At 40.4% G+C, this 21,296-nt stretch overlaps 1 long non-coding RNA gene across 1 annotated transcript; it reads right to left on the bottom strand.

Annotated features, from left to right (window-relative positions):
- Window positions 1–18,424: 18,424 nt before the first annotated feature.
- LOC119794111 lies at window positions 18,425–20,447 on the bottom strand. The gene is made up of 2 exons (XR_005282187.1): window positions 20,316–20,447; window positions 18,425–18,605 (listed from the first exon to the last, which is right to left on the bottom strand). It is a non-coding gene; the product is annotated as an uncharacterized LOC119794111 (long non-coding RNA).
- Between the last annotated feature and the right edge of the window lie 849 nt (window positions 20,448–21,296).

The raw sequence follows: 21,296 nt of genomic DNA on the forward strand, positions 1-21,296 counted from the left end.
AGTGCCAGTCTAAGTCGCAGTTCCCCGAACCACCACGCCGGACCAAACTATCTTTCTGTAAAACTTCCAAATAAACTGTGCTGCCCGGGTCCTGACGAGGAGGCGCAAACACGAACACATCACTCCAGTCCTCAGGTCCCTTCATTGGCTGCCCATCCAACACAGAATACATTACAAACTTTGCCTCCTCACTCACCAGTGCATACATGGAACTGCCCCGGCTTACCTCAAGGAACTCCTCACACCTCACACCGCCTCCAGAACCCTCCGCTCCACCACCTCCACCCAGTTATTTACAACACATTCTTAGTTACAGACTGGACTGTGGGCTGATCACTGCCTTTGCAGATAACTTGTCTCTAATGGGCATGTCCTCTCCTCACTGCTGAGGAGGTACAAATGTAGGTTTCTGCAGGATAACACACAGCTCAATGCCGCAACTATAACAGTCTGAGTCTAATGAACCTTAAAATTTGAATTAGACATTTGTGTATTCAATAAAACAAATTGTAATCTATTAAATAAGATATCTGTTGCGTGCCTGCAAGAGATGTACAAAGAGACCACATATCCCCACCTCTGCAGAAAAAACATCTCTTTAGTCTATCAGACTTTATATCTCCACACACACAGTGCCATCATCAGACCACAAAAAAACATCTCTGTTCCTATACATCACAGAAAAGATTTGTGGTTCTTGTGGCTGTTTCTCTGAACAGCTTTTTATCAATGTTACTAATCATTTGTCAGAATATCTCAATCTGGCCCACACATTATGTGAGAAAACAAGTTGAGGAAGCAAGTTGCAAGTCTTAGCATGAAACTGCAAGACCACAAAGACTCACAAACATTTAGCCCCAACCTGAAGGTAATTAGCCTCTAACCAGGATGTGTGGGCTTAGCAGTCATGCTTGTTGCTCTTTGTTTGGCCGTAGACCTGATGTTGGTTGAACCTGTTCTGTTATGTAAGCGAGCCAAAGAACATCCATCCATCCATTTTCAAAAACGCTTAATCCCAAGTGCGGTCGCAAGGGGTGCTAGTGCCTATCTCCAGCTGTCAATGGGCGAGAGGTAGGGTACACCCTGGACAGGTCGCCAGTCCATCGCAGGAGCCAAAGAACATAGAAATGAATTTGCACAAAACGGACTGGTTGATGGTGATGGAGAAGATGACCAGCAGTGGGCAGTCTAACCTTCCACAGAAGGTTAGACTGCCCACTGCCACTGAGTTTTTGCTGGAATCGGAAGTGGTCCACATCATTGACAGATGTTGACAATGACAGTGAGGGGAGGCAGTGTTCTCTGGAGGTCCACCGGTTTCTGTCTTTAGCAGGTTTAACAACAGGAGGTTCTGAAAGCTCCAGTGAACTTGATGAAGGTCCTGAGCTAAGCCAGTGGGTGCTGGCCTCTAAGGAGGCAGTGAATCTATCAGCCAACAGCTGATACCTTTAATTCCTTGATGAAGATGCTGTTATTAATAGCTAGTTGCCATCATCATATATATGACCTTATGAAATATATGTCTGAGAATAGGAAATACAACAATGTATAAAAACCAGAAATTAGTCCCATAAATCTCTGAGGTCCCAAAGTTGTCATCACTGAAACTAAATCTGCTGAGCCGTCCAATGATCTACTTAGTTATCCTCCAAGAGGTAATCTAACACTGACCGTGGTTCTGAATCTGATGTAAATCACTTTCAACAGATATGGATACATGGTCAATTATAAAAACTTCGACACATCATATTAAAAATGTGAGGAATCCAGTTTTCGTGGGTTGTTTCTCCGTTTCCTTTTTTCCTCCACCAGATGGTGCCCCGTCCTCATTGGGCCTCACTTCACACCTGCAGCTCGTTGCCTCATTACCTGTGGAGTGTTCTTAAGCTGCTGACTGCCACTACCTCGGGGCAGAGTGTTTGCCAGTTTTGGGTACTCTAGCCAAGCTGATTTTTCCTGAGTCAAACTGAGTTCTTGTCAACCTGAGTTTTATCATTGTGTTTGTCTTTTGCCTCTCGGCATCCTGCAAACTGGATTTTTCGGACCTTCTCTTCCTGGAAGGATCAACTGAGCTTCAAACTGAGCTGGGGTTCCAAACAGGAGGTTTGGATCCATTTTCCCCAAGAGATCGTTTGAGCTTCACATAGAGAAAGGGATTCATCTCCACTACGAAACGTTCAAGTACTGTAGGAAATCTGAGTGGCAGTCAGCTTCTCTTTTCACCAAGGAACAACTGCAGTCTGAGTAAACCCTGTCCGCCCAACATCAAACAAACAATCACTTCAACATCCCACACAGACTGGATTCTATAAAGGGCACCTTTTGTTGGAAACGTGAGTCTGCAACCTATTCCTCCTCTTCAAGCCCAAGAATCTAATTTCCCACTGAGCCTGAACTAAACGCAGTGTCTTCCCCTCACCTTTCAGTTCCGGTTGAGCAGTGTTCAGAGCAGCATTGGACTCATGTCATTATGTTAATAAACCTATTAAACTTTTCCCTGGTGTCTCTGTTTGGTCTTCTGCATTTTGGGTCTCACCTTTAATTAAATCATGACAAAAAATAAGGAATAAACTCTGTAGGACTAGATGCTTTCAGTCTAACATACCTGCATATATTGGACTGATGGGTACTAAGTCTAGAGGAAGGAACACTATTCTTTCTTTATCCTCTTTGGTCAAAGGTTAGACTGGATCAATGAAGAACCTTCATGGACTTGTGTTATCTCTGCAGAAGAGAAGGAACACACTCAGACAAACACAGGAAGACATTAAAAAATCAAACAAAGAATCTAACCCACCCTTAACTTTCAGCAGAACAATTTTCTCTCTGAAAATGTTTTCCTTAAAGCTGTAAACTTCACATCTGTACTGCCCGCCGTCTCTCTCATTGGGATTGTTCAGAGGCAGACTGACGTCTCCAGTTCTCTGCAGGTCTCCATTAATGCGTGTTCTGTTCCTGTACAACTGGTGCTGTTTCTCAGAAAGGTCCGAGTTTTTCTGATACACATGGACAGTCTTATAGTGTCCGTATCTCCACTGTACTTCAACATCTCCTGGGAGTTCAGGTGTCGTTAAGAATGGCAGCTGGATAGACTCCGCCCCCTCCTCCACCTCCAGCTCACAGACTGAGAGAAAAACAAGATGAGCTGTCTAGTACACATTCTTGGATTTTTGTAAACACTAATTTAATCCTGTTGACTTTAAGCCATATCGAAGATTTTCAGCCAAGTTAAGCTAGAGACAATCTGTATTTTAGATTTGCTTTTGTTGTTTTTCTGGCCTTAATGGCTGATAATAAATGGAGATGCTTAGGCCCAGTCCCATTTCTCTCAGTTGCACTCGTTTGGAGCCTAGTACTCGGTTTTGCAAATTTATGTGTAAGGTTAGTGTGTCCCAGTAATTTTAAGAGCTAGGGGGAAGTGCTGTCCAATTATTAAAATGATCCTTTCAGACTGAGGCATGTCAGGAGCCGTGGCTTCCCAAATGCCCTCTGGCTGATCTGGATAGTTTAATAATAATCAGCATCTCTGGTGAGCGGGATATATTTTATTTTCATGCTTTCTGCTCTATTTTGTCTGGTAATTAGATGCATATTGAATCTGAATGGCTCCTGATGATGTAACCATGGTGGAGATGTAGTTATAGAGTAGAGGATTGCTGTTGTTTTTACTGGGCTTCTTGCTTAATTGATCTCTGTATTTATCCTCACACTGATCATCCTCTCTGTTAGACCTGTGCTTTTTACTTTTCAGATTTGAATACCATTGGTGTTTTTTTTATTTTTATTCAAAGCAGTTTTTCTGCTTTAGACCCCAAAAACTTCACCTGAAGAACACTTGGTTACTATACCAGGAAAATTGTAGAAACACCTGCAGGTTCACCTTCGGAAAGTAAGCAAACTACTTTTTCAGACCAATCTGCAGATGTCAGCGGATGGTTTCAATGTGCTTTGGAATCGTGGTCATGATTTCCTGATTTAGCATGCAGAACCCTGTTAGGGTCTGGATGGTTGCCTTCTGCTGACCAGGAATTTAACTGTTACTCCATCTTAAAGGAGGATAATCATTTAAATTAGAGTTCTTACTTTCTTATGAATAATTAATTCAGTTATTTTATAATTGTATAATTTTTATCAGATCTCACATTGTTATGCCCCTGGTTTTGAAACAAAGCAACTCTGGACAGTGATGAAGCGCTGCAGTCTGGTTTTACAGCTCATCGTTCCACTGGAGCAGCGCCAGTTAACATCTTTTCTCATGGATGATGGTGGATCTCAATCCTGCGTCTGAGTCAGCAAATCAAAAACACTACATGCAGAGGAGAGACAGGAAACTGATCTTACCCAGAGGGAGGATCCCAAACACCATCAACCGCTTCATCTTCCAGAGACCCCCAGAGTTCATATCACTGAAATGTCTGAGGACACGCCCCTTTAGTTCAGGTGAGTCAGGTGACGCCAGTTTTCTTCCCTCCATTAGTGGAACAACTTGCATTGTTTGTTTTTATTTTTGGAAACTGCGTTACTGGAGAATTTTTCTTATTTTAGTTTCATTTTCAACCTATTTGTTATGGCTTTATGTCATTAATGCTTAATCTGAGTCACTATAAACCTAAGTTGGAAATCTGAACCTACCTGTAAGAAGAATGATTATATAAATTATTTTAATTAGAAGATAGTGTTGCACATGGACAGAACAATAGAATTTAAAACAGAGAAAAGAGCGTTACCGTAGCCTAATAGAGGCATAGAGGTAAAGATAAGCTGGACTAAATAACAACAAATAATGTTTAACAGTTTAAACAAAAAGTTAAAAGCAACTATGAGCAAAACAAACCTTTCAGGGAGTTTATTTCAGATTAGTGGAGATTATTTGTAGAGAAGATGCAGGCAGCAGCATCTGGATCAGCTGCAGCTGTCGGATCTACTTTAGGTAGATCTGTGGAGACGCCGCTGCTGGGATCAATTACACTAAAGATGAACGAAGCAGGAAGTAGTTTTTCAACATCAGTCCTTTAATCCTGGAGATGTTATTCAGGTTGTAGAAGGCACCACTTTGTTCCTGTCTCTATGAGGTTCAGGTCTGAGAACAGATTTAACTGAAGCTGGGTGCAAACTTTGGAACTTCCTTTGGTCAAAAAATGATCATTTCACTTTAATTTGGATTTTCTTTAAGTAAACAGAAGAAACATTTATTTGAAAGTTATTAAAAATGACATATTCTGATTAAATTGCAAATATTCAAGATAAAAATCAGAGCAGAAAAAAATAACAGCTACTGGTTTTGTTGTAGAAAGACATAGAGCAACAACAACAGCAAAAAAAACACACACACACAAGCATGCAAATATGATTAAGAAGAATTTCCTGTAATCTGACTTTGATCCAAGTTAAGGCAGGGTTGGTGACTCAGGCCATGAAAGGTGGCGACCCTAATCCCAGTGGAATTGTTGCAGAACCACATCCTTCACTTCCTTAGAAACTCTTTGGATTATCCAGCTGTTTTAAAAGCCACATAAACTGTGATTACAGCTAGCAGCCTGTAGGTGGCAGCAGGTAGCCATGCTGTTCATAAGCCAGGATGTTACTATAAAGCTGACAGTTTCATATGGGATGGTCTCATGCTGTAATGCAGAAACTAAGCAGATTTCTCCCACACTTTTACCCAACATGTAAATTTGCTTTCATATCCAAAAAGCCATTTTGCTAAATAAAATATATCAGCTGAACTCACACCTTTTTTTATAGATGTTTGAGACCGGCCTGTTTTCCACTGTAGTCCTGTCTCTCTGACTGTGACTAACTGGATGTGCTCTCTTCATTCTCTGACATGGGAGCTGGCTCGGAGCTCGTCTGCCTGGCTGTGTGTTTCCTGGACAAGTCAACCAGTGGAGCTCCTGTGGAGCTGGTTGCCTTTTGTATCTCTGCTTCTGTCTCCTTGAACCCCAGTGGGCCTCAGCAGATGGCCGCTCACACTGAGCCTGGTTCTGCTGGAGGTTTCCTCCTGTTCAAAGGGAGTTTTTCCTCTCCACTGTCGCTACAAGCATGCTTAGTGTGAGGGATTGTATTTGAGTCAATGAGTTGATGCAACCAACTGGTTTTCCTTAGATAGAAAACTTTGAATCAATCTGACTGGATGATCTGGTGAACTGGAAAGTGACCTGAGATGACAGGTGTTGTGAATTGGCACTACAGAAATAAACTGAACTGAATTGAATTAAAATGTGTGTAGAGCCGCAAAATATTACATAATTTTACATAAAAAAAGATACAACTCTGTTACTGAAAATGGTTCTGTCATATTGATTTAAACAGAAATGTTTAATAGAAGTTTTCATGTTTTTTTCCTTCAGCTCTAATTTTTCCTAAATGCTCCTGGTGAGAGAAAAGTTTCCGTTTAATAAAAAATAAGAAGCATCTATATTTTATTGATATAAGATATTTTGGGAACTGTTGTGAGAAATCAGTATTTACATTGCTGCACAGATTTACATTAGAATTTAAAACAGCAGTAAAAAATTATGGGATGGAAGAAGTCAAGCTCAAAATCCTACATTTCTTTGTATGTTGGAACCAATTTTATTTAGATGACATTGTGACAGAAATGTCAGGAGGAAATTGCTGCTTGTGAAGAAGTGATGAACAGAAGGCATTTCTGAAGGAAACTGCAGATGTAAAGTGATGTTAGGCTCTGGAGGCAGGAGCTGCCAGAGCATCTCTTCCAGGTAAGACCTCTAAAATCACAAAAACATCACAACTAAATTAATCACAGCTGCAGCAAAAACCTGCTTTATTCCGGTGACTGAAGAAATCTACTTCAAACCACAACATGAGCAAAGATAATGTGTAAACGGTCCAGCATATAGAGGGTGATCTGCTGGAAGGAAAGGCAAACTCAGAACACCAGAACCAAGGGGCCTAAACTGGGTTCAGTGAGGATGGGCTTAGATTCCACAAAGAGGACTGAGAGTCACATGGCTAATTTCAATTCAATTCAGTTTATTTCTATAGCGCCAATTCACATCATGTCATCTCAAGGTACTTTACAGTTCACCAGATCATCCAGTCAGATTGATTCAAAGTTTTTTTATCTAATGGAAACAAGCTTCAACTCATTGACTCGTCAGTGGGGCCAGTGTACAGCAGCCTCACTTCTGTCAGTGAGCCCCACCACAGCTGTGGCTACAGTGTAGCTTGCCACCATCAGTGTGTGAGTGTGTGCATGGATGGGTGATTTACTGAACGTAGTGTAAGGCGCTTGGTCAAGTCTCCTGACTTGAAAATGCACTATATAAGACCAGGCCATTTACCATTTGATGTACTTCTAGTGAGAAATTGACAAGTTTCCCGATAAATTGTGTAACTGTGTCTAATAGTTAATTAATGTAAACGGCACATAGAAGGGGACATTTACTGTCACGTTATTTTACTGTTTACCAAGATAGACACTGAATACAGATCTACAGAACTTAGATTTCTCCATCTGGATCATTTTATTATTGTGTAATGGTAGAAGTCTATTTTCTAGAGAAGAGCTGAAGGATCAACTTCACACTTTAACCAACCAGCATGCCGATGGGATGAGTTCCACTGCTTAAAATGACCCATTATTGGCTGGTTAATAACAGCTGATTGGTCTAAAAACACAAACGCTCAACATGAATCTAGTTCAGAAAACATGGACCCTATAATGTTTTGGTAGAGGATGTCACTTTCTGAATTGATCTTTTTAACTAAAAGTCTCTTTCTTGAAATCCTTGTATTGCTAAAACACTCCCTCCACTTTCCTGTTTGTTCCTCCATACTGCTGATATTAGTGACTTGATTTATGGTTTTCAAAAATTTTAGACTTCCTAAATGCTTCATATAACCCTGTTTGTCTTTCTCGAATTTTCCCACAAAACGAAGCACAAAAAACATTTCACCTCCAATTGATGTATTTTTCTTTAGACGAGGATGAGACATTTTGATGTTACTGTAACAAATACCTTCCCCTCCAACTTTTTGATTACCTAAAATCAATGAAAAAAAAACATTTAGTGTAATTCCTTTTAAGATAAAGTTGTTTTTCAGTTTGTAAATGTGTAGTTATCAAAGAAGGAATAAACACCATTTCTCAAACCTTTAAACTCTCTCTGAACACATCGTCTCCTCAGAAAAATCAACACCACAAAACCCATAAGAATCATCTTTGAAAGTAGCAGGAGAAGATAGGAAGGAAAGTGGCAGAGAGAAGATTGGAGATGATGTAGATGGAGGAGAAATTGGTGGAGCAGGAGAGGTTGCAGAAGTGGCGGATGGTTTCTCTAAAATAGAATATTTACTAAATAATTAATAGTCATTTCCTTTCACAATCCACATTGTTTTCATGGTTCTGACCTTCAACACATAAAATCCGGATGGTAACCACTGACACAGCTACTCAATACAGCTCAAACATCCTGCAATGCCTTGTGGCATTCAATAGTTTAGGATGTCCACATTAACCCTGTAGCTGCCATTTGCTGTCTATTAATATTGAGAAATTAAATGGATATTACATTTAAAGAAAAGATAATACAGCCAAGACAAAGATTGCGTGATAGTTTATAACTGGATGAGTACAGCTAAAAGTTGCTGTCCAGTCACTTTTTGTGAAGTTTGCCAGTTATTTTTTAGCCCTGCAAGCTAAAATGGTTGGTTCAAACCCAACTTCTGGCTTCGAGTGTTTTGTGCTTGGGCAACCCCTCAAACACCAGACATCATTTAGACAATGTTTTTTAGACTAAATCTGTCAGTCATAGTCTTGATTTAGTCCAGAAATAGTTGTTGAAAATTGGGCCATGTTTGGTCGGTCTGAATCGGCTCGACTTTAGTCCAATAATAGATTATGTGCAATTCACAGCCTATCACCTTTCAATTTTCAACCAAATGTAGAGGTTATTTGGACGTAATTCATGACGTCTTTTCAACCGACTTTTACTTGGTAGCAAGGCTTTTCAACTCACCTTGATGTTGTATGGCAGACTTGCTTCTGTCATTGATTCCCAGGGTGCCATGATCTTGGCACTGGTGACTGGATTATTGTTTTATTTCATTCACGTGCCTAGCTCTGCCCAGTTTTCATTATCACTTAACAGATCCACTTGTTCCAGTTCCTATTTAAACTGCTTGGTCCCAGCCATTAGTACCAGATTAGTCAAGTCGTAGGTGAGAGTTCTCTAGCATACCCCAGTGTGTTTATTGTGATGCCTGATCCTAACTAATTTCTGCTCTTGGACTTCTGAGTTTGCCTGCCCCTGTTCTGATTTGTTTGCCTGACCTGTCTACAGACTTCCGTTGGAGCCTGCCTGCTTACGACCTTGGATCTATCTCTCAACCGCGACTTAGATTTCCCTTCAGTACCTCATCTGATCTCTGGCCTGGAAAACTTCTTACACATTGACACTGGCTTTGGATTCTCCTTCTGGACACTTCTGGTCTTTCTCAGCAGCTGGCCTCTGCTTGCGTGTCTGCTCTGCAGCTCCTTTGGCTTCAACTCCTGGAAGTCTCTGAGTTGCTTCTTTGGAAAATTTTCTCTGAACCTTTTAACCAGGTTAGTGAGTCACATGCTCGTTATTGTTCCCTGTTAAAGTTACGTGGTCACTAAATTGTGTTTCTCCCTTTGGGGCAGAGGTCACGGATTAGTGTCCAGTGGTCCGTGGTCCCACCTGCTGGCTAATCCGGATCCAACCTGATTTAAAACATTTATAAATTGCCGTTTGTTGTCTGAGGACAGTGTCTAACCCCGAAATCCCACATCCTGCGTCACCGCCCTGCTCTGTTCCAGACCCGCGGAAAGCAAAGCCTAAAGCCTTCGCTGTTCCTCCCTTCTTGTTCTGTTCCGACTTCCCCGGAGCTGAAGGAGAGAATGCGCAATATTATTATTAAATTCAGGAGCCAAACATGCGAAACAGAACGCTTAATTTAATATGACATATTAAAAATATCCCCACCATCATCCAGCCAGCATATGTTCAGTTTCTCAGTTTCTTTTGTTTATATGTGGTTTTTTGTAACAGGTATTATTAGGATCATACATGGCTTGTATGAACTATGTTTGTTCTCTGCTTCCAAACTCAGCATCTCTTCTTCAATGCCTGAGATGAGAAGTTTGTTTTGAAGTTGTAAGAGGCACTCTTGGGGGTTTTGAATGAATTTGATTAAACTTTTCAGCCTCTTAGTATAAAATAAATATTTTGAACGAGATGAGAAATCTGCTTCCTGGTATGTTGAAGTACCAACAGTTTGCATCCAATCATTTAAACAAATGGTCTTAGTTTTGGGAATATATAAGCTCACGAATGAGTCTGGATAATTAAAAATATCTCTGGATCTTTACTGCTTGATGATTTTCTGTTTTCAGACTACAATGATTTTTAATTGGTGACCTCTGCTCTAGAGATTCCAGCCATCTAGTTCTAGCTGACGAGATGCAGAATCACTTTAGTCTGTATGCCTGAATTCTGGGTCCAAAGTTCTGAGTCCTGACACCAGTAGCTGAGGAAACTGAGGCTACAATGTAGTTCACAATGGTGTGTGTGTGAAAGGCGGAATGTAGTCTAAGCAGGCCAATTGTCACAGTTCAGTTAGTAGGTTAAACTAAAGTCTATGCCTAAACTCACTCTAAGAAATAATTAAGGTGATGGTGTAGCTATGAAAGCAAATTTGATTTTTGTTTAGGTGTTGGCCAGACCACAAAACAGACTTAAATTAGAAGGCATCCAAACTTTTTCTCAGAAGACATTTCGACACCTATCAAGGACTCTTAAGCTAAATTGATCAAATGTAAAGAAAATGGCAAACAGAAAAACATGGCTGTGTCCGAACGTCCGCCCTAACCCATAAATCCCTCAATTACTATAAAGAGAAGGGACCTAAGAGTGGAGTTTATAGTGAACTACGTTAACTGACCGTTTGCAAAGATGATCACTACTTTTCGCTCCCTGTTGGTCACGTAACTCCACCTCCTCGCATGGTGCCTGCGCCATCTTTGTTATTTGTCGTCGCTGTCGGGTAGCGATAGCCATAGGTGAGAGCGGGCCGCTGTGAACATAAATCCCATCATGCTCTGCGAGGAGAGTTCTCCTCACAAAGCATTCCGGATATACTCGCTCGTCTAGTGACCATGGATCATCACCATTTTTCAAGGTGCATTGTGGGAATTTTTGAGTCCACAAATTTTTCATCCAGTAGACATTCAGACAGTCATCTAAAATGACGTAACCACTCTATAGTGCTCTATATAGCGTTTAGGGCAGACATTTGGACACAACCCATGTCTACCATTCTATACAGTGTTTGCAGCAGATGTGTACTGAGCATCTCTGCTTGTTTAGTGGTTTAGTTTTCCCTTTTATACATTCAACACTTTTTTAACAGCTGATGTAAAAAATGTAAAACACATTTAATAGTTCTAGCTTTCTCCTCTTTGCCAAGGTAAACAGAAAAAGAGCAACAACAAAAAACGAACGACAAACCAGTCCTTCGGAAAATATGTGCTGATCATTTCCTCTGCAGATGCTTTGTCCCTGATAAGCATGTCCTGCCCTCACTGCTGAGGAAACTACAGATTAGGAAGCTACTGCAGAATAAAATAGAGATTCCTGCAGCAGTGACAGGACCTTAGATGATAAGCTAGATATTGATGTACATATTTTAAGGAAGGATCTTTATTTCAAAAGAAATAACCTATAATTCCCATATGTCACCAGTTTGTGGTTGTTTTATTTGAAGCTGAATACATCTGCTGCAAATGTGCAAGAGACAAACCAAGAGACTACAAAGTTGCCCACGTCTGCAGAAAGAAATGCATCTCAGCAAACTATCAGCGTTCAATCTCTACCTACTCATTGCTGTCATCACACATCACAGAAGAAAAACATCATTGTTCCTGAACCTCACGGAAAGTATCTTTGGTTCTGCACTTCGACCAGATTCAAATAAATCTTAATAATGAAGTATTTCATCTGACTCTGACAAAATGTAGCAAAAGAAGTTAAAGAAGTTTGATGATTTACAAACCGTCTCATTTGGATCTAAATGTTTGCAGGATGCCGCTCAGTTGTGTGTCTCTAACAGGAAACTGGACGACCACAGAGGTGTTAGTTTCACAGAAAGAACTGTGAACATGGAGCCTGGGAAACATTTATATTCATCTGTTAAGATACAAAGGTTTACCAGCGGAAATTCGCTGAGAGGACGATCTCATTTCGTTTCAGGTTGGATTTTGAAATTAAATCTGTAAATACAAATAAAAAATGGCGGGTGAAAAAAATAATAATTATAATAAAGGCTCTTCTGACTGAATTCTCTTTGACCTCCACACAAAATCTCCACAAACCTTTATTTACACATTTCTGGGCTTCCGTTTATACAATAGCTATAGAATAATGTGATATAAGTTACTCTTACATTGGAAAAATCTAAATCTAAATAAGTCACTTTTGTGCATTTGTTCTTGAATTGAGGAGGTAAAAGAGACATTTAGTCAATGGAACAAGACAATTTACACTTAAAATAAGAAAACACAATTGCTTTGTCTTATTTCAAGTGCATATTATCTAATTATCTTATTTTAAGAGTAAAAATACTCATTTCAGTGGCAAACTATCTCATTTACCTGCTCAAATTAAGGGTAAATATGCTTAAGAAATGTTTATTTATTTCTAAATCGTATTTCCAGCGTATTTGATTTCACTGTTGTGTAATAAAACACATTTACCATCAGATAAAACGGACCAAAACACGAGGAAGTAGGAATTATTCCTGATTAAAAGTTATTTCTAAATCATCAAATAATTAGCTTAACATCGCTATTTGAGTAGTATATCTGTATGATTTCTATATTTGGATGGTAGTTGCTCCTCCCTTTAGAGTCTGAGTAGAATCTTTGAACAGTAAACCCTGCTGTGGAGATCCTCAGGGAGGTGTGGTCGGGTCTCGGTTGGTTCTGATTCATAAGGTCTTTAGTTCCGTCATAATTTTAAAGGGTTAGGAGTGATGTTCTGCAGTAACACCACTGATGACATCATCAGAGTTATCATCCAATCCGGTCTTGGTCTGAGTGGACCTGTTCATTAACACGAAGGAGGTTCCTGAAGCCAGAGGAGAAAATTAAAGTGCGATCAATTACTTAATACCTTTGGAAACAAGGTATTAAGAGTACAATGGTACCTGCTGCTCGTCGATATATAGAAACAATAAGGAGAGTAGAGATGAGGTATGGACCAAGCATCAGCAGGTGGATAAAAATATGAATATGAAGTCCAACATTAGTCATGGCTGATGTGGGTGGGGCTTGGAGAGTAAATTTACCTGCAGGGAGAATCACACCAAGTCAGGGGATGCACAACTTACAGAAAATAAGTGATAGAGAAGCTGCTGACCTGTAACAGATACAGGTGGATGTGTGGTTAAGTCAGGAGGAGGAGGGATGGAGGGATTTCCTGGAAGAAGGTAAACTAAACTCATCAGTTTTATTCTGTCTCATAATGAAGGTTGAAGCAGAAAGAGAAGCTGCTGACCTTCAACAGAGATCCAGCTGGATGGAGACGCTCCATGACCCCTGATGTTACACCTGTAGAGGCCTTCATCAGAGCTGGTCACATGGTGGAGGGTCATGTGACCTTTGGGCTCAGTCCTGATGAGGGAGCCATCTTTATAGAAAGCAGCTGGGAGGTTGGAGGGAGTGGTCCAGGTTAGACAGCTCAGAGTGACGTCATCTCCCTCCATCACAGGGAGGACAGGACTCTGCAGGATCACTGATCCACCTCAACACAGAGACAAACTACAGCATTTCATCCATTTCCACACAGCTTCATCAACACTAACTCCACAGTCTGATCTTACCAGTGACAGTGAGCTGGATGCTGCTGCTGGCTGCTCCATCTCTGGACGACCAGCACCAGTAAACTCCACTGTCCCAATACAGCAAGAGGAGAATTTTGCAGGTAGAACCAGCTGGTTCCCCCCATCCATCTCCACACTTGTTGTTCCCTTCAGTTGTGTTCCTCCATACAGTCCATCCAGCAGAGCTGTTGTTCTCCTCACAGCTCAGAGACACAGATTCTCCTTGAAAGAACTGAGATCTGCTGGGACTCACAGTCAGACCAGCTGGGTAGGTTTATTATTATTATTATTATTAGATAGTGTTACTGATGAATATAACATGAGACATACAGCAAAGGAATGAATAAATTTACAGACCTTGGTTTGTCAACCTCCACAGCACTGATGTCATAACTAAAAAAAAAGGTTATAGTTTTGATGTTATTAATTAATGATAAATAATTCAATCCATTGTTTTTATACTAAGTGAAAAAGGCAAAAGAACATCCTGGTAATTATGTTTTTAACCATATTTTACATATTTCTGTAACAAATGTAACATTTGTCATCTCCTATATCGTTCAAACTGTCTCAACCCCCCGCTGACAGTTTAAGCAGTTCCTCTCAACTAACACCCAACCAAACACCACTGTCATAAAGCCTCTAGCTGATCCTGGCTTCTTCTGTGATAAAACCATGTCAGTCCTTTAATGCTTCTTTTCTAAGTTAAACCTTTATATTAAAAGACAAATGTTTCACTTACAGAGCAGACTCAGCAGAGATGATGGTTCTTTCATTGCTCCTTCAGACAATTAGAGATCCCCTCTTGGTTGTTTGGCAGATTGCTTGTTAAGCCCCGCCCTCTTCCTGCCTGTGGTCTTTTGTTATTGGTAGAAAATCATCCTTGTTTCCTCTGGTTTTATGTCAAACATTTCTTTCCATACTTGAATCACATTAAGGTAATTCTTAGTGTAATTTTTATAATTCAATTTCTAATTACAAATTGTCAATTACAATTTTTTTTCTACTTAAAGGTAGAAGTACATATTTATTATTTCTAGTCACATCTTGTCTTTTTGTTTTGCTTTTTTAAATAAATTATAATCAATCTTCCTGTCAAACTCTCAAATTAGAAAGTAAAGTAGTGATTAATAACAGTATTGCAAATAAAAACATTTCTTTCTCAAATCTTCAGCTATGGTGAGCAACTTAGGTCGAAAAAACTAGGTGTAGGGATTTTATGGGGCTTTTATTTAGAAATTCAACATCAGATTTGATGAAACTTAATGAGAAACATCTGGAGGTGTTCTACTAAAATTTCAAAATGGCAGCTTTCACAGAAAATAAATAGTTTAGTAGCAATATGGCGAGCAAATTAGGTCAAAGAGATTAAGTGTAGGGATTTTATAGGGCTTTAATTTTGAAATTACACATCAACAAGGTTCAGCTTTGATTCTGAATTGAAGATGGTGAGAAGAGCCGGTTTCTGGCCCTTATCCCTGGAGCCCTCAGTGTTTTTGTCTGTAGTACGGTGGAGGCCAGTTTTAATTCCCGTGATCCTGGCTCCCAGGAGGAGTATGGTTTAAAGTTTGGCAGTTATCCTGGTACAATGTCTTGTCTACAATCCTCTCAACCACTGAGCCTGCCTGTCTCCTTCTGAGTGTGTCTGTCTGAGTTTACAGCTGGACTCATTGGAACTCTGAACCTGCCTGAACGCTTCGTGGATTCTGGAACCCTGGATCTGTCTGTTCCTGTTCAGATCGGAACCCCCAGCCCGGCTACGGACCCCTGGATTCCAGAACTGTCCCGTCTGATCTGTGTTCCCTTACTTGGATCGGATTCCTTACTGCTCACTGGATTTGCTGCATCGGGAACACTTAGGGGGCTGTGCGCTGCAGTTCGTTTGGCAGTCTATTGGCTGGATCTGGCCTTCCAGAGAGGAATGACAGGTCGCTGTCACTTACCAGTGTTTCTCCCTCCACAGTGTCAGTGATTGGGTGGTGCCCTGCCCCCTCTGCAGCTGATGCATGTCAGCTGATCCACAGCAGCCCCCGTTAAGTTTCTGTTTTGTATTTTTTTTGTATTACCTGAATACTGGGTCCATCTGTCCCATTTTACGATAAGTACAGGCATAAATCCTACTGTTAAAAACAATTTTATAAAAGAGTATTAACTTCTGCTTTTTACTGAAGTAAAAGTGTAAAGTATTTTTACACTTTTAAAACTACTTAATGTATAAAAGTTAAAGGCAGAAACCAATTTTAAGGACAGGAGCTTTAAACATTATACTGGTTATTGCAAATTGCTTCTACAATTCTGGATTTCTCTCGTATATGTACGTTGCTTAAGTTCCTTAGACTTCATTGTCTTAGTTTTATAACTAATGTTAACAGTGTGAAATTTAAATTTGCATCATTTTGGTATCTGGTGAATACCAAGTTGGTGCAGCACTAAGTTCAACACAAAGAAATGAATTGTCCGGATGATACAAATAATAAATGTAATTTCTTTAAATATCAACAGGCTGTAATGAAAAGTATCTTATTTATGGTTTATGGTTCAACACACTTTAAACACTTTCCAAAAAAGAAAATACATTTTGTAACAGAAACTGCATTTATTATTTAACATGTTGAAAGAGTAATGATTTTTGAACAAGGTACTTATTGACCCCCAAAAAAGTACCACAGGTGGCTGCAGAAGGTGCTGTTGCACAACCTTGAACCTCTGCCGATGTTTTACAGGCATTCAAACGAGGTGAATGTTCCCGCTCAAACGTCGTAATTTAATCCAGTGGCGCGAGGTAGCCAACAGTCTTGAACTCAATGTTTGTTTCGCAAGGATCTGGGAATTCCTGACAAATCCTCCGGACAGCACATGACGGGATTACGACCCTTAATCTTGCTCCAATGAATCCCCAGCACCAACTCACAAAACTCGTCTGAGCCAGAAATCTGAAACGACTAGAATTATAACAAAACTGTTAATATTAAATGTTACTTATTCATATTTAATAATACTTGATATTTAATAATATTCAATAAATATAATCAAATTTTACTAAAAAAAATTGCAAATGTTAGTAAATTTCAAATGTTCTTGAATACATACTCCGTCACTCTTTTTCTCCGTACACGTCCATAATCAGCTCTGTAAATGTTGTTGATATTTTGTAGAACGAACTGATTCAAACAGTTCACCTGAAATCCAGGATGGTTTGTGATGCAGTTTAGCTCTGTTGGCAGCTGATTAATCCTTCTCAACACCTATCAGGTTTGAAAAACATGTAGTCATTAGCTTCAAAGTTTAGCTGAATACATTTGACAGATAATACAGAAATAAAAAAAGATATTTGTAGGTATAATTTCTCGATAACTTCATATATGGATAACAACTAAATGATTCAATACTGAATCAGCGCTGCATAAATCAAAGAAAGAGAGATACACCTTTGGGATCTCCTTGCAGCAAACATTTTCATCTTCAGTGGGCATGGTATGGCAACAACCACAGAGACACCTGTGAGAAGGAATAGTACTTGACAAATAAATCTTTTCATTGCAAAACATGTTCTAACAATGACAGCTGTTTATTATGTTGGTGCCAAACAGCTTCATAGGTTGTATATTCAAGGTGTTTGGTGTATTAGATGATCAGTGGGAGATATCTCACCAAGTGGAGACATCTTGTAGGATTCTCCGTTCTTTCTCCGGTTCTTCCGTAGATGGACTCTCCGGGTCCGACAAGGGTTCATACATGTACGGTTGAATTATATTCTGAATTTCAATATAAAAACAAAAAAACAACCATGCATTATATATATATAAAAATAAAAAAATCTGGATAAAAATCAACATTCCTAAAAATGGGTTCACACTGAGAGTGACACATTTCTGCCAGTTTCTTCTGCTTTGGCTCGCCTTGAAATTTGCCTAACCCGTGAAATAGAGTCCTGCAACGGGTCGGGTACCCGACGGGTCACCTGCAAAAATGCTCTTTTGCGGGTGAAAAATACATAAATAAAAATAAACGGGTCGGGCGTCGAGCGGATATTTTTTTAGTGCGGGCGGGTAGTTGGCGATTTTTTTTTTTATGCGTGTCTATTGTTATGGACATCAGAAATGTTGTTTTAATCAGGCACTGTCTGGGGTCACCCTTGTTGTAGCTTAAAGCCCTGCTGGCAGTGTGGGCTTCCCTCCAAAAAGGCCACAGTCAGTGCATACACGTCTGCTGCAGTGTTAATGGCGCTGTTCTGCAGCGCAGCGTACTATAGCCTATTACTTGATTTTTTAACGGGTCGGGTTGCGAGTTAAATATCAACGGGTTGGGTTCGGATTTGAATTGAAGATATCTGCGGGTGATGGGTCGGGTTAGGTAGTCATCCTAACGGGTTCGGACGGGTGCGGGTTGGTAAAACTCAACCCGTGCAGGACTCTACCGTGAAAAGCATTTCACAGCAGGTGAAAGGCACCTCATCGTACAGGACATGGATTTACAAAGCAACCAGCCGTGTTCACTTTAGAAAGCTGAACAAAGTTGTCTGCATTCAATTTATTTTTGAGTGACTTTTTTTTTTTTTTACCCACGAGGAATCGCTACAAGCCGGGGCCTGAACACTTTAATCCCTGCAGAGCAGAGAAGGCGGGTTCGAGACTACGACTGCCCAGGAGTAGGACAGTGGCACATTGGAGAAGCAAGCCATGGGAGTCAGAGCGGGGAGAGGCCATAGCTGGCTGGAGCTAGCCTCTAGAGGCTAACTGCTGAAGATGAAAAGAGAATAGAGGAGGATCAGTAAATCCTGCCGGGGCAGACAATGGCAGAGCTGGAGAGAGAAGGAATCGAGTGACCAGTGTTTGAAGAAGAAATTGTTTTTCAAGCTGAATTAAAATGGATTTTGAAGTCACCTTAAATCCTCTCAATTCCCACTTTAGTCATTGTCAACATTATTTTATTTAGCTACAATTTCTATTTTTAAATAGGCTCATCTCTGCTGCACTCCTTCACAGTACCCACATCTAGTTAGATTACGAAACACGAATGTAAACTAAAGTTCAGATTTTTCAACGTCATTTGCAGGTGAGGCAGCAATCAAATGTCACCAAAATCCTGCCATTCGCCTCCATAAATTCCCCCTTCGCTTCAGTAAGCTTTGCTCTGCTCCACATCCCCTTGGGGAGCAGTGTGCTGCCATTGTATGGTGCCTGGGGAGCAGTGTTGGGTTAAAGGGAGCCAGTGTGACACTCTGTAGGAGTGGGGCTAGAACTCAGAAGAACCTCTGCATTCCAAGCTCTATGCCGACAATCCCAATTTTATTTTTTTCTGCTCTTTTTCTTAGGACAGGTTGTAAATGTTGACAGGGGGAAAAATTGAGGGTCTGATGCAAACAGATATCATGCAAAATGCATTTTATTTTTAGACTGAAGGTGAGATCCAGTGAGGAAAAGAAGTATTTGAACACCCTGCTATTTTGCTAGTTCTCCCACTTCGAAATCATGGAGGGGTTTGAAATTTGAAATCATTGTAGGTGCATGTCCACTGTGAGAGACAGTGTTAAAAATATCCAGAAATCAAATTTTTTTTAAATTAATTGTTAATTTGTTTGATACAGCTGCAAATACGTATTTGAACACCCGAAAAAATCAATGTTAATATTTGGTACAGCAGCATTTGTTTACAATTCCAGAGGTCAGACATTTCCTGTAGTTTATCACCAGGTTTGAACACACTGCAGGAGGGATTTTGGCCCACTCCTCCACACAGATAACATCTAGATCAGAGAGGTTTATTGGCTTTCACTGAGAAACAGAGTTGGAGCTCCCTCCAAAGACTTTCTGCTGGGTTTAAGTCTGGAGACTGGATAGGCCACACTAGAACCTTGATATGATTCTTCCAGAGCCACTCCTTGGTTATCCTGGCTATGTGCTTCAGGTCATTGTCATGCTGGAATACCCAGCCTCCACCATTCTTCAATGCTCAGAGGGAAGGAGGTCATTCCCTAAACTCTTGCCATACATGGCCCCGGTCATCCTCCTCTTAATACAGTGCAGTCGCCCTGTCCCATATGCAGAAAATCATCCCAAAGCATGATACTATTGTTGGAGCCATTTCATTGTATCTTATACTGTATTAAGTCTGGTGAAAGAATTACTTTGCAGGTACCATGAACTGAATGTTCTTCATGTGTATAACTCAAGGTCACTGCCTGCATGAAAAAATGTGTGTTTCCCTGTATCATGCTGCAATTTACTCCCCACACATCCTTTAGAGTTACAGTGTTATCTATTGGAACTAGGGACTCCCCTTTTTTCCTAATTAAGAGCGAGGAAGACAGCAGAGGGACTTCAGAGTGGTGGGAGGTTGTAACTGAGGACATTTCTACCTGCTCTCCTAGCAAGTAAAAATAATTTAACATCTCTTGTCCTTCTTCCCCAGGTGTTTTGATAAGTGTTTGGGTTAAATCCAACACCTACCACCACAAAGCTTCACAGTAGGGAAGGTGTTCTTGGGATGGTACTCATCAAAGTTCTATCTTGGTCTCATCTGACCACATGACTTTCTCCCATGACTTCTCTGGATCATCCAAATGGTCCTTGACAAACTGAAGACGGGCCTTGACATGTGCTGGTTTAAAGTCGTAGGGAAGTCATATTTAAATGTCAAATCATTCTGGCTTAAACATGTATATAAATGTACTCTTTATCAGACTATATTTTCCCAAAATTGAAAACAGTTCTTTTAAAAGAAAAAAAAATTATGTCTTCAAATCTGTGGTTTTTTTTATATTACCTTATGCTTAAGGTCAGTTAGTTCTACGTCAGCCTGAACACCTAAATTCAGCCAATAATATATAAACGTCATCTGTCAATCAAAATGTTTTGGTCATAGCATCTTGATTCATGTGTCGCTGCTAATACGCAACGGTTGAAATAAAAAAAAAAAATGATTTCCTTTCCCATTGAGTTGCGTCCCAGTCTTCACGGGGATGGACGTCTGTGTCTTCGGCAGGCATAGAGCTAACAGAACTGGCAGCGTTGCGAGGCAAGGGCTTAAACATGTACGGCTGGAAGCCTTCTACACCAAACCAAGCTTCTGCCGCCCTGGCGTCCTCTTCCACAACATCTTCGTCCCCGCTTTCCTCCTCTAAATAAAAAATGGATGACGGAGGAGACTCATCCACGACCTCCGACACTAAACTCTCCTCCTCTTGCATGTTTCCGCTGTCCATAGCGTTCCTTGACAGTGTCGTTTCTAAATCACCAATTTAGTGCTACTTGTTAACGATGGAATTTCCCATTGGGAACCTACTAGCACTAAGTGCTAGTGGTGAAAAGTGGAGGCTTTGCAGAGACAAGGGTGGAACAAAAGTGAGAAATACCGGCTGTTTCTCTGTAACTCCATTTTGTGTTTCGCGCTTTGCATGTGCGACTCCACTGCCTTTATTCCCATCGTTC

Source organism: Cyprinodon tularosa, unplaced genomic scaffold, assembly GCF_016077235.1.
Source record: "Cyprinodon tularosa strain WSP-4 unplaced genomic scaffold, ASM1607723v1 ctg1124, whole genome shotgun sequence".
NCBI lineage: Eukaryota > Metazoa > Chordata > Actinopteri > Cyprinodontiformes > Cyprinodontidae > Cyprinodon > Cyprinodon tularosa.